Source organism: Ictidomys tridecemlineatus, chromosome X, assembly GCF_052094955.1.
Source record: "Ictidomys tridecemlineatus isolate mIctTri1 chromosome X, mIctTri1.hap1, whole genome shotgun sequence".
NCBI lineage: Eukaryota > Metazoa > Chordata > Mammalia > Rodentia > Sciuridae > Ictidomys > Ictidomys tridecemlineatus.
The window spans coordinates 48,694,453-48,708,494 of NC_135493.1; positions in this window are offsets into that span (position 1 = coordinate 48,694,453).

The following is a 14,042-nucleotide window of genomic DNA, read 5'->3' on the forward strand; positions in this document are numbered from 1 at the left end:
AAAAAATCTGCTATCTAAATTAGTATCTCCCTATATATAATCTGCTTCCCTTCCCTTGTGACCTTTAAAATGTTCTCCTTATTCTGTATGCTAGGCATTTTCATTACAATGTGCCTTGTTATAGATCTGCTACACTTTTGTTCATTTGGTGTCCTGTAAGCTTCTTGTATTGGATTTCCCATTTCATTCTTCAGGTTTGGGAAGTTTTCTGATATTATTTCAATGAATAGATTGTTTATTACTTTGGTTTGCATCTTTATGACTTTCTCAATCCCAATAATTCTTAAATTTGGTCATTTGATGTTATCCCACATTCTTGAATGTTCTGTTCATGGTGTCTTATGATTTTTACTGATTGGCTAACTTTATTTTCAAGACTATATATTTTATCTACATTGTCTGAGGTTCTGTCTTCCAAGTGATCTGGTATGTTGGTGATGCTTTCTATTGAGTTTTTAATTTGGTTTATTTTTTCTTTTCAAGGATTTCTGTTTGTTTTTTTGTTTGTTTTCTAATTTTTCAGAATCCTTATCTCTTTATTGAAGTAATATTTTGCTTCCTGTGTTTGATCACATAAATCTTTATGGAAGTGATCATTTGTTTCCTGTGTTTGTTTTCTTATAGCATCCTTTAGATGGCAGGACACTTTAATCATGTACATCCTGAACTCCTTCTCTGACATTTTTTCTACTGTGTAGAATGAGATGTTAAGGAGGTAGGAGGTGAGGATATAGATGTATTAGATTTAAGAAAGTGTGTATGAGTAATCAAAAGAAGTTGACTGGTAGCAGGAGAAAAGAGAAAAAGAGATCCTCAATAGATAAAAGAGTGGGAGGAAAATAGAGTACAAAAAACATACAAAGAAAGAAATTAATAAGAGAAAGTATAACAATAAAGTTAAAAGAATATACCACAAAATTATAATATACTGTTCAGATATTCAATTTTAATGTACTATTCAGATATTCCAGTCCTCAGTAGGTGCATGCATAGAAAGTACTGGTTTCACAAATATTGGGGATGTGAGGACAGGAAAAGAGAGAAAATTGAATGATTGTTTCTTTTGGAGCTCAGTATCTTTTGTGCTTCCCTTATCATCCAGAAGGTGAGGTTGTCTGTTCTTTGTTGTTATCTCCACCATCAGGATGGTGAAGATTAATAGTGTGGGAGGGTTAGTCTTGGAGGTGAAACTCTTGGTAGTGTGGTATAGCTTTTGTTGCTAATGTTGGAAGACTATATCCCAAGGATTTCTTTTGGAGCACAATCATGTGATATGGGCACCTGGCCTTGGCCTCTTAGATTGCCTGTAGAGCCCACAATTTGAGGTCTCTAATTTAGTCTCTAAATTGTACCTTTCATGACCCCTCCTTTTCTATTTCCCAACCAGGAACCCCTCTCTCCAGAGATCATGCAGGTTGAGCTCTGGGGCCTGCACTCCTGTTGTGGAGAACTGTTCTGTATCTGGCAGATTAGGACCTGGCTTTGAGAATGATGGGTAGGACCCTACCTGCAGGCTGTGAGCTAGGTTAGTGGCTGTGGGAGGATGGGCTAGGGGATGGATTATAGGTACCTTGATATTGCTTCTAGGCCCCAGCTGGTGTCCCAAGATGGGATTTGCACCATCTAAAGATGGCAATGGTGGCAGTGTCCCAAGATGGTGTCCCAAGATGGAAAGACCGCTTTTAGAGGTGGGGTCACAAGAGTGGGCTGGGTAGTAATGTTGTGTGTTGCATTAGAAGATACAGCACTGTGGTGTGTAGTGGGCAACTGTCTCCAGACCGTGATCAGTGTCCATAGGTGCAGGCTACCATGTGGAGGGGAATATAGCAGTAGTAGCAGTATCCTTAAATGGAGGTAGACAGGGGTTGGTTTAACCAACAATGTTGGTTGATGGTGTGCCCCGTGTTGGTTGATGGGGAACCGGCATGCAGCACAGGTGTGGTGGGTTCCTTGGGAGCTTGGGTGCAAGTCTGGAGCAGCATCTGTGCACAGGCAGGGGTCAAATGGCCATGTTAATGACATAAATCTTAGATGTTTTTTCTCTTCCTTGTAGAAAAGTTGCTTTTCAGATAGTAGTGAAACTACAGAAATTTTCCACATGGTCCACAACCCTGACCATCCTGAAACAAGAGGTGAAATAACAAGGAAAAAATAATAATTCAAAGGATTAACAGACTGTATTCCAAATATTCATGTCACTTTCTTATGTGTTCTTATCTCATTGTCCACAGTTTGCATGTGAAGTAGCCTTTATAAAGATGTATCCCCTTCAGTAAGTATTATGTTAGGCTTTATTTTTGGAAAATATTAATTCAGTAAGTCTCCTGTGAAGCTGAGTGATGTTGTAGTCTAACTGGGTTATGTTCATAATTTGAAAATTATCTTTTCTTTCCTGCTTTTACAGTTTAGATGTGGTATCACCCAAAAGTTCACATGTGATAAAATGCAAGAAGCTTCAGAGGACAAATGATTGGGTTGTGAGAGTCTTAACCCAATCAATATATTGGGTTAAGAATCTCACAACCCAATCAATGAATTAATTTCTTCATCAGGATCAACTGAGTAGTAACTGACAGTTCATTGAGGGTGTGGCTTTAGGGTACATCTTTGTGTGTGTCCTGTGTCATGTTTCTCTCTGCTTCTTGATCATCATGTGAGCTGTTTCCCTCTGCAACATTCTCCTGCTGTGATGTCCTGCCTCAACTCAACTCCCAAGGAATGGAGCCTACCTCTTATGGATTGAGACCACTGAAAATGTGAGCTCTTAAATTAACCTTTCCTCCTCAAGTGTTCTGGTCAGGTCTTTGGGTCACAGCAGCAAAATGGCTAACTAAAACCCCTGCCGTAGAATTTTTTGAAAATATGTTTAAATTCTATTTTGCCTAATATTATGTAAATAATATTGTCTACATAGACTATATAAATATATATACACACACACACACAGACATATATGTTTAATTTGTAACACATCTCTGAAGAAAGCTATTGATCTTTTTAATTTCTTTCTAAGCAATTAGAATGTGAGGCATATTATGTCATATTCACAGGCCATATGTGAAAAGTGGGATTATGAGAAATAGAAAAACAATAAGATTTATCATTTAATATGTTCCCACACATTATACAAACCAACGTAGAAACAATTCTAACATTTTAATTATAATTTTATCCAGTTGAAGACTAATTACATCATAGTCTTAAATTCCGTGTATAGTCTCAAGAACCCTTCTCTTCTTCTCAAGCTGCTCACCTTTCTTCCCTCTTTCTTATAAATATTCTCTTCAATCTTTTATATACAAAGTCTTACTAGGAAGATAAAAGAAAGAAAACAATTACTTTTTAAATTCCACATTTAATTTGCTGGAAATAAAATGCATACATACCTATCTCATTTATATACTGGTAAAAACATTAGCATATGAAAACACGTTCATTTTTTATGGAAATTTTATGTTCATTCAGCTGCACAAATAATTATGATAGCTAATTCCAGCATGCAGAATTTCAGGCAGACTTATATCTCAATTATTTTCATATTCAAATAGAATGATAGATGTTTGAAGATGAGTAATCCTAACTCATTCCTCAAGTATATTGTTTTTCATCTTGAAGGTAAAAGCAATGTTTATTACCTAGCTCAGAGGGAGGAAGATTTTTCTCTCTCTTCTTCCAAGCTTATAATTTCAAATTGTTATCTTGTACTTTGCATCCTCTGTGGTTGCTGGCAACAAAAATTTCCTACATTATTCTAATATTAGTGTAAGAAATAGACAAGTAACTAATGTAAGTTAAGAAGTCTATAGCACTCTATAACTTATATTTCCAGTCAGCTCAGATAATCTCTACACAGCTAAGACAGAATTCAGGAGATGCCTCACAACAGCCCACATGGGATCCAGGATTTCAGCAGGCCTGGTTCACCTCTTCCCCAGGGGACAGACACTGCCTAGCTTTTCATGCAGGACCACTCCTTACTACCAGCAGACTACCCCTGGAGGTTAAGCCCAGTGGCCCGGACCCACACACACCAACCTCTTCAGGGCCCAGGTGCACAATATGCAAGGCCTACCTTTTTCCTAGTGGGACAGACACTCACTAGAGCCTAGCCTCTGGTGCAAAACCACCCCTTCTGAACAGTGCACTACCAATGGAGCAGAGATCCAGTTCTGACTGCTCACAACAACCCACATGGGATCCAGGATTTCAGTAGGCCCTGTTCACCTCTCCCCCAGCAAAGTAGACACTGCCAGAGCCTAGCCTTTGTTATAGGACTGCCTCTTCCTATCAGCAGACTACCACCAAAGGTCAAGCCAAGCAGCCCATATCCAACCACTCTAACTTACAAAGGTCCTAGAACTAGGATGCAGTAGCATCCACTGAGGGACACCAGCAGGGTCTGGAAGCCCAACATCAAGGTGAGGTACAGACAATCTGCACAGGTACCATAAGAATATAGGGAAGAAATTGTAATATCTCAGACCCATACTGAAAGAAATGAAGACACATAGACAATAAGAAAAACAAGGTAGAAAGTGCCCTAAACAAACCAGGACACTGTAATAACAGAACCTATGGCAGTGAAGTTGATAAAATGTCAGAGAAGGAGTTCAGAAGGTTCATAATCAAAATAATCTGTTAATTAAAAAATTACTTAAATCAACAAACACAAGCAAAAATTGATCACTCCAACAATGAGATAAGAGAGCAAATACAGGAAGCAAAACATTACTTCAAGAGAGAGATAGATACCCTGAATAAAAAAAATAGTCTGAAATCCTTGAAATGAAGAATACAATAAATCAAATAAAAAACTCAATAGTAAGCATAACCACCAGAATAGATCACTTGGAAGAAAGAACTTCAGACAATGAAGACAAAGTATACAATCAGGAAATAAAGTTGATCACACAGTGAAAAAAGGTAGAAACCATGAACAAAACATCCAAAAATTATGGGACAGCATCAAAAGACCAAATATAAGAGCTATTGGGAAAGAGAAAGGCACAGAGCTTCAAACCAAAGGAATGCACAATCTCTTCAATGAGAAAATATCAGAAAATTTCCTAAGCTTGAATAACAAACTGGAAAACCAAATAAAAGAGGTTTTACAGGACACCAAATGTATAAAATTAAAACAGATCTACAGCAAAGCACATTATAATGAAAATGTCTAGCCTACAAAATAAGAATAGAATCTTAAATGCTGCACAAGAGAGTAATCAGATCACATATAAGGAGAGACCAATACTTATCTCAACAGATTTTTCAATCCAGACGCTTAAAGACAGGAGATCATGGAACAACATATACCAAGCTCTGGAAGAAAATGGATGCCAACCAAGAATCTTATATCAAGCAAAATTAAGCTTTAGATTTGATGATAAAGTAAAAAATTTCCATGATAAACAAGTTTTAAAAGAATTTACAACTAGAAAGCCTGCACTACAGAACATCCTCAGCAAAATATTCCAAGAAGAGGAAATAAAAAACAATTATGAAAATCAGCAGAGGGACGGATAGCTCTAAAGGAAAATGTAAACAGAGGAGAAACCAAGTCATGTTAAATACCCAAAATAAACAAAAAATATCTTGGAATACATATCATGTCTCAATAATAACCCAGAATATTAATGGCCTAAACTCACCACTCACTACTAGATTAGATAAAAAAATAGAACCAACAATGTGCAGCCTCCAAGAAACCCATCTAGTAGAAAAAGACATTCACAGACTGAAGGTGAAGGGTTGGGAAAAATCATACTACTTACAAGGACTGCAGAAGCTAGCAGGGGTTTCCATACTCAAGACAAATGAAGTAGAATTCAAACTAAAGTCAATCAAAAAAATAATAATAAAGAGTGACATTTCATACTGCTCAAGGGAACCATACAACAACAAGACTTAACAATTATAAACATATGTACCTCAAACAATGGAGCAGCTATGTTCATCAAACAAACTCTTCTCAAGTTCGAGAGTCAAATAAACCACAACACAACTTTAACATACCTTTTTCATCACTATATAGATCTTCCAAACAAAAGCTTAACAAAGAAACTATAGAACTCAATAATAAAATCAATAACTTAGACTTAATTGACATATATAGAATATTTTAACCTTCAATGAGAGAATATACTTTCTTCTCAGGAGCACATGGATCCTTCTCTAAAATAGATCATAAACTATGCCACAAAGCAACTCTTAGCAAATATAAAAAAAGTAGAGATACTACCCTTCATATCAGATCATAATGGAATGAAATTAGAAATAAATGATAAAATAGAAATAAAATACACTCCAACATCTGAACACTAAATAATATGCTACTGAATGAAAAAAATGTGTTACAGAACATATCAAGGAGGAGATTTAAACGATTTTAGAGGTGAATGAGAACACAGATACAACATATCAAAATCTCTGGTACACTATGAAAGCAGTTCTAAGAGGAAAGTTCATTGCATGGAGTCTATTTCTTAAAAGAAGAAAGAGTCAATAAATAAATTACTTAACACTACATCTTAGAGCCCTAGAAAAAGAAGAACAAATTAACACCAAAATATAAAAGACAATAAGTAATTAAAATCAGAGCTGAAGTCAATGAAAATGAAACAAAAGAAATAATTGAAAAAATTGACAGGACAAAAGTTGGTTCTTTGAAAAAGTAAATAAAATTGACAGACCCGTGGCCATGCTAACAAAGAGAAGGAGAGACAAAACTTACATATGTGATGAAAACAGAAATATCACAACACTACAGAAATAAAGAAGATAATTAGAAATTATTTTGAAAACCTGTACTCCAATAAAATAGAAAACATTGAAGGCATTGACAAATTTCTAGAGTCATATAATTTGGCCAAATTGAATCAGGATGACATACACAATTTAAACAGATAAATTTCAAGTGTCAAAATAGCAGACACCATCGAATGTCTACTAACCAAGAAAAGCCCAGGACCATATGGGTACACAGCCGAGTTCTACAAGACCTTTAAAGAAGAACTAATACCCAAACTCTCCAACTTATTTCAGAAAATAGGAAAAAAGGCAACACTTTTAAACTCTTTATATGAGGCCAATATTACTCTGATTCCAAAACCAGGCAAAGACATAAAAAAAGAAAACTTCTGAAAATATCTCTAATGAACATAGATGCAAAAATTCTCAATAAAATTCTGGCAGATTAAATACAAAAATGTAACAAAGAAATTGTGCATTATCAAGTGGAATTCATCCCAGGGATGCAAGGTCAGTTCAACATATGGAAATCAATGAGTATAATTCATCACATAAATATACTTAAAGATGAGAATCACATGATTATCTCAATAAATGCAGAAAAGGCATTTGATAAAATACAATAGTACCCCTTTATGTTCTAAACACTAGAAAAACTTGGGATTAACAGGAATCATATCTTAACATCATAAAGGCTATCTATGCTAATTTCCAGGCCAAAATCATTCTAAATGGAGAAAAATTGAAGGCATTCCCTTAAAAACTAGAAGAAGACATGGATATGCTCTTTCACCACTTCTTTTTAACATAGTTCTTGAAACACTGGCCAGAGCAATTAGACAGATGTAAGAAATTAAAGGGTGAACACAGGAAAAGAAGAACTCAAATTGGCATTTATTTGCTGATGAAATTATTCTATACCTGTAAGACCCTAAAAGTTCCACCAGAAAAATCCTACAACTAGTATATTAATTAAGCAAAGTAGCAAGATATAAAATCAATACCCATAAATCAAAGGCATTTCTATACATCCGTGAGAAATTCTAAGAAAGGAAAATGAGAAAAACTCATCCATTCTCAATAGCCTCAAAAAATAAAATACTTGGGAGTCAACTTAACAAAGAAGTGAAAGATCTATATAATGAACATTACAGAACCCTAAAGAAATAAATCAAAGAAGACTTTAGAAGATGGAAAGAACTACCTTGCTATTGGATAGCAGAATTATTATCAAAATTACCATACTTCTAAAAATACTATATAGATTTAATGCAATTTCAATCAAAATTCCAATGACATTTCTTTTAGAAATAGAAAAAGCATTCATGAAATTCATCCGGAAAAATAAGAGACCCAGAATAGCTAAAGCAATCCTTAGCAGGAAGAGTGAAGCAGGTGACATCACTATACCAGACTTTAAACTATACTATAGAGCAATAGTACAAAAACAGTGTGGTATTGACACCAAAACAGACTGATAGACCTAGGGTACAGAATAGCGGACACAGAGACTAACCAAAAAAGCTACAATTATCTTTTTTTATATGTATTTACTTTTTAGTTTTTGGTGGACACAACATCTTTATTTTATTTTTATGTGGTGCTCAGGATCGAACCCAGCACCCTGTGCATGCCAGGTGAGCGCGTTACCTTTTGAGCCACATCCCCATCCTTACAACTATCTTATATTAGATGAAAGTACAAAAACACACTGTAGAAAATATATCCTCTTAAACAAATGGTGCTGGGAAAACTGAAAAATCCATATGCAACAAAATGAATTTAGCCCCTATCTTTTACCATTTACAAAACCCAACTCAAAATGGATCAAGGAACAAGGAATTAAACCAGAGATCCTGTGTCTAATAGAAGAAAAATAGGCCCTATTCTCCATCATGTGGGATTAGGCCCCAACTTCCTTAATAAGATTCCTGTGGCACAAGAATTAAAATAAAAATCAATAAATGGAATGGGCTCAAACTACAAAGCTTAATCTCAGCAAAAGAAATAGTCTGTGAGGTGCATAGAGAGTCCACACCTTGGGAGCAAATCTTTACCGCTCATACATCAGATATAGCACTAATCACTAGTGTATATGAAGAACTAGAAAAGCTAAACACCAACAAAACAAATAACCCAATCAATAAATGAGTCAAGGACCTGAAGAGACACTTCTCAGAAGATGATGTACAATCAATCAACAAATACATGAAAAAATGTTCATCATCACTAGCAATTAGAGAAATGCAAATCAAAACCACTCTAATATTTCATCTCACTCCAGTCAGAATGGCAGCTATTATGCATACAAAAACAATAAGTGTTGGCAAGGATGTGGGGGAAGAGGTACACTCATACACTACTGGTGGGACTGAAAATTGGTGCAGCCAATATTGGAAAGTAGTATGGAGAGTCCTTTAAAAAATGGGAATGGAACCACTATTTGACCCAGGTATCCCTGTCCTCAGTGTATACCCAAAGGACATAAAATCAGCATACTACAGGGACACAGCCATATCAATGTTTACAGCAGCACAATTTACTATAGCTAAACTGTGGAACTAACCTAGATGCCCTTCAATAGATGAATGGATTAAAAATGTGGCATGTATACACAATGGAATATTACTCAGAAATAAAAGAGAATAAAATCATGGAATTTGCAGGTAAATGGATGGAGCTGGAGAAGATAATGCTAAATGAAGTTAGCCAATCCGAGAAAATCAAATGCTTAATGTTTACTTTGATATAAGAAGGCTGATTCATAATGAGATAGGAGAAAGATCATGGGAGGAATAGATGTACTCTAGATAGGGCAGAGGGGTTGGAGGGGAAGGGAGGAGGCATAGGGTAATTAATGATTGTGGAATGTGATGATCATTATTATCCAATGTACATGTATGAACACATGAATTGGTGTGAATATACTATGTATACAATCTGATAAATGAAAAATTGTGCTCTATAAATACAATAAGATTTGTAATGTATTCTGCTGTCATATATCAATAAAAAATATTTACATAAAAATGATTGGATTCCAAAGTAGCTTTGTATTTAGTGTATTACATAGCATTGATAAAATGTTTCTAGATGCATCCTGAATGAAAATGAAAATATTTTGCTGTGGACATAATGAATTTAAAAATTCAGACATTGTTTTTTTAAATAAAGATTTGATCATGATTTAGAATGGAATTGTTTATTCAGTTGATAGTTTAAAAATTAATTATGCCTCGAGTTTCTTTATTTTCATGAATTAGAATAAACTTCAAAATTAGTATTCTTGTGAGAAAAACACATCAACTTGTTTCTATTCACACTTATGGAAGAATATTAAAAACCTTAAAGATATAGTGATGTAACACAAAGACAATTTAACCACTTAACAATAACAACATGGTAGAGCAGAAGTAGAATGTGATTTACAACACCTCCATAGTCTGGAGTTGGAAAAAGCTGAAGTACTGCTATACAGCAAAGTGAGTGACTGAATGAACACACCCAGGATCCTTATTAGATTGAAAGAGGTTAGAAAGGCTTAATTATTCTGATGACTGAATCAGGGAACAGAAGGAATATGCTGTTTCCAAACCTGTCACCAGGTCACTAGAACAAGGCTGGGGAAAAGGTAACTCAAAGGGAGAGAAATAGAGAATTAAAGTAGAAATGTTACTTTGGAGACAGCAATAGAAGAGAACATTGGACTGAACTTAACTTGTACAGAAACTACATCATGGGCTGATCAGTGAGGACTGGCCCACTTTTATTAGCTAGTAAATAGAAAACCATGACCAGAAAACATTTTGTGAAAGTTGCACTCAGGCTTACAGATTTGAGAAAGACACATCCCTACATATTATCTGAAAGATAGCAGTAGATTTTGTCACTGGAAGATGTCCATGAAGCAATGTGTCTAAATAGTATGCACAGTAAAATATCTTTTGAGCTAAAGTTTCCTGAGATCTACCTCATAATTGGGACCAGAATTCAGTAGGGCAGAACACTTTTCTGGTGCACAGGATTATGATACTTTTCCCTGTGTAACAAAATTTTCCCAGGAGTACTCATATGACCCACACCAGAGAGGGTTTTGCCCATGGTCCTTGGATACATCTGCACAAGCAGTAAGACTCTATAGCACCTGCGCCTATGAAAGAGGCCCCAAAACCACCTTAAAAGTATGAGAGAAGGTAAAATCCTTCAACAAAATGTAATTCCACTTCATGATACTAAAGCCCTGAAGAAACTAGGAATAGAATAAACTTAATTCAACATACCCCTAAGGTAACCCAAATCCAATATAATTGTGAATGGAAAAAACCTGAAAGTATTACCTCTAACATAAGAAACAAGAAAAGTATGACCAAACTCACTAGTCTCATTCAATATAAAACTAGAAATTTTAACCAGAGTAATCAAGAAAGAGAAAGAAGTAAAAAGGATATCAAAAGGAAGTGAAAAATTTAAATTATTTTTGTTTGCAGATGATGTGAGTTATACTTTAAAAATTCCACCAGTAGACTTCTACAGGACTTATTAAGTAATCAAAGTAGTAGAGAAATTTAATATTTTTTTCTATATAACAATAAAGAATCCTCTGAGAAACAAAACAAATATATTTAGAATGACAACCAAAAATTCCATAGAATTAGTCTAACCACAGAGGTGATAAACTTCTAAAAGAAAAAATTACACAATATTGAAAAAAGAAATTGAATATATTAGGTGATGGGAAAACCTCCAATGCTCATGGATAGTCAGTAATAACACTTTTAAAATGTTTATACTATGAGAGGCAATGTACAGATTCAATATAACTCTTATGGAAATACCAGATATTGTTCACAAAACTAGAAAAAAATGATCCTCAAATTAATATGGAAGAGTAAAAGACACAAAATAGCAAAAAGCATATCCAAGAGCTAGAAGAGTAGAGCTGGAGGCATCATAATATTTGACTTAATATTACACTAAAGATTCATCGTAACAAAAACTTCAAAGTACTGGCATATAAACAGATGTGTAGGCTAATGGAGTAGAATAGAAAACACAGCAACAAACCTATATAGCTACAGTAATTTGAGTATTGACAAGGTATCAAAATGATACATTAGAGGAAAGAAAAACTCTTTAACAAATAGAGCTGAGAATATTGGATAATCATATATATGAGAATAAAACTACATAAAGACAGAGCCTACCAAATAGGAGAAAATCTTAAGCAGCTCATCTTCCTACAGAGGATTAATATCCAAATATATAAAGAACTAAAATGTTTAAAAAATCAATGTAACAGTTCACCCATTTGATAAATGGGCAAATCAACAGATACTTTTCAAAAGAAGTGCAATTTATTAACAGTTATATGAAAAATATTCATTATTTTGAGCCTCTGGGAAAATGCAAAAAAAAAAAAAAAACAATGAGATTCCACATAACTTAGAGTCAGAATGGCAAGCATAAAAATCCAAATAGCAATAAATGCTCACAAGGATGTAGGGAATTGTGAAACTTTTACACCATTGGTGGGAATACAGATTAATATAGTCAATATAGAAATCAGTATGGAGATCTCTGAAATACTCAAAATAGAACTACTTCATGATCCAGCTATCTCACTCTTTGATGTTTATCTGAAAGATTTAAAGTCAATATAATTTAGAAATGTATGTATACCCAAGTTTATCAAAGCTTAGTTCACAATATCCAAGTAATGGAATCAACCTAGGTGTACATTATCATAAAAATGCATGAGAAAAATATGGTATATATACACAGTGGAGTTTTATTCAGCTATAATGGAGAATGTCATTTGCAGGAAATTGGATGGAACTGGAGATTGACAAACTAGACTCAGAAGACAAGCATCATATTACATCTACATGGAAACCAGTGGCAGAGGAAAGGTGCAAAAAACATTCATGAAATTCCAAGGAGGATTAATAGGGTAAGAGGGAATCAAGTGGAAGAGAGGGGAATGGGAGTTAATGTGGAGTGAAATTAATTGTATTATAGGCATGTACCAAAATGCTAAAATGATTTCTATTAACACGGAGTTGTTAATAAGTCTTTATAAAAATATTATCCTATGTTATGTATGCTTCCTGTTTAGCTATTTTTGCTCAAAGGAACCACTCTGGCCTAACACCTTTCTTCTCTACTTTTGTTCAATTGAAATGTGAAAAAATAAACTTCTGTTGTTTTGAGCCATCTTGTTTGTGGTCATCTGTTATGTCAGTTTTAGGAAAACAATGCAGCATATATTATCATATTGCTATGGTTCAGTTCATGATTTGATGGTTGCTTTTATGAATCAATGTGACTATTTTAAGAAATGCCCTAATATATTGCAAGGTATTATTTTAGAAAGTGTCTGTGAGGGTGTTTCTAGAAGAGATTAACAATTGAATCTGTAGACTTAATAAAAATCATGTGCTTTAATAAAAATGGAAACAGAGAAGCCAGTTAAAAGGTAATGTACATTGTCAGAAAAGAGATGATGGGAAAGATTCATTTGTTTGTTAAGGGAGGGGAGAGAGTATGAAGATTGAAAGGATAGTAGAATCAGTAAGACATTATTACCCTGTGTGTATATATGATTACATGACCAGTGCAAATCTTCATCATGTACGACTTAAAAAATGAGAAGCTATAATCCACTTGTGTATGATATGTCAAAGTGCTTTCTACTGTCATGTATATCTAATTTGAACAAATAAAAAACTAAATTAAAAAAAGAAGTTACTGAGACTCATGTCATTTATGCATATGCCAAATAGTTCATTCATTTTTGTTAGTAAATAGCAGCCTATTATATAAATAAGTTTATTGCAGCATATATAACCAAAAATATTTATACATTATGATATTATTATTGCCTAATTAACATATCATCTCACATAACTTGCTTTTGGGGTGAATACTTGAAGTCTTCTTACTTTCTTAGTGAATTTTAAATATATATATATTATTATTAACTATAATCACCATGATGCATATTAGGGGTTATCTGTAGGATAAGGTAAAAATATGTCCTTCCAAAATTTCGCATGTTAACAGCTTTGTTTCCATGGTGGTACTCTTGGGAGGGGTAAAATAATTAAAATGTTGTGTCTAATAGGAGGACCTTAGATGATTGTAGGCATTACATAGTTCTCCCACAACACTTTGGTAATTCTCATATAATCCTTTGAATTTTTGTGAGAGATTTGTTATAAAAGGAGCAAGTGTGACCCCTTTTGTATTTTCCCCTGCCCCTGGTTCAAGGCGTAACCATTTCTTTGTTCTTTCCT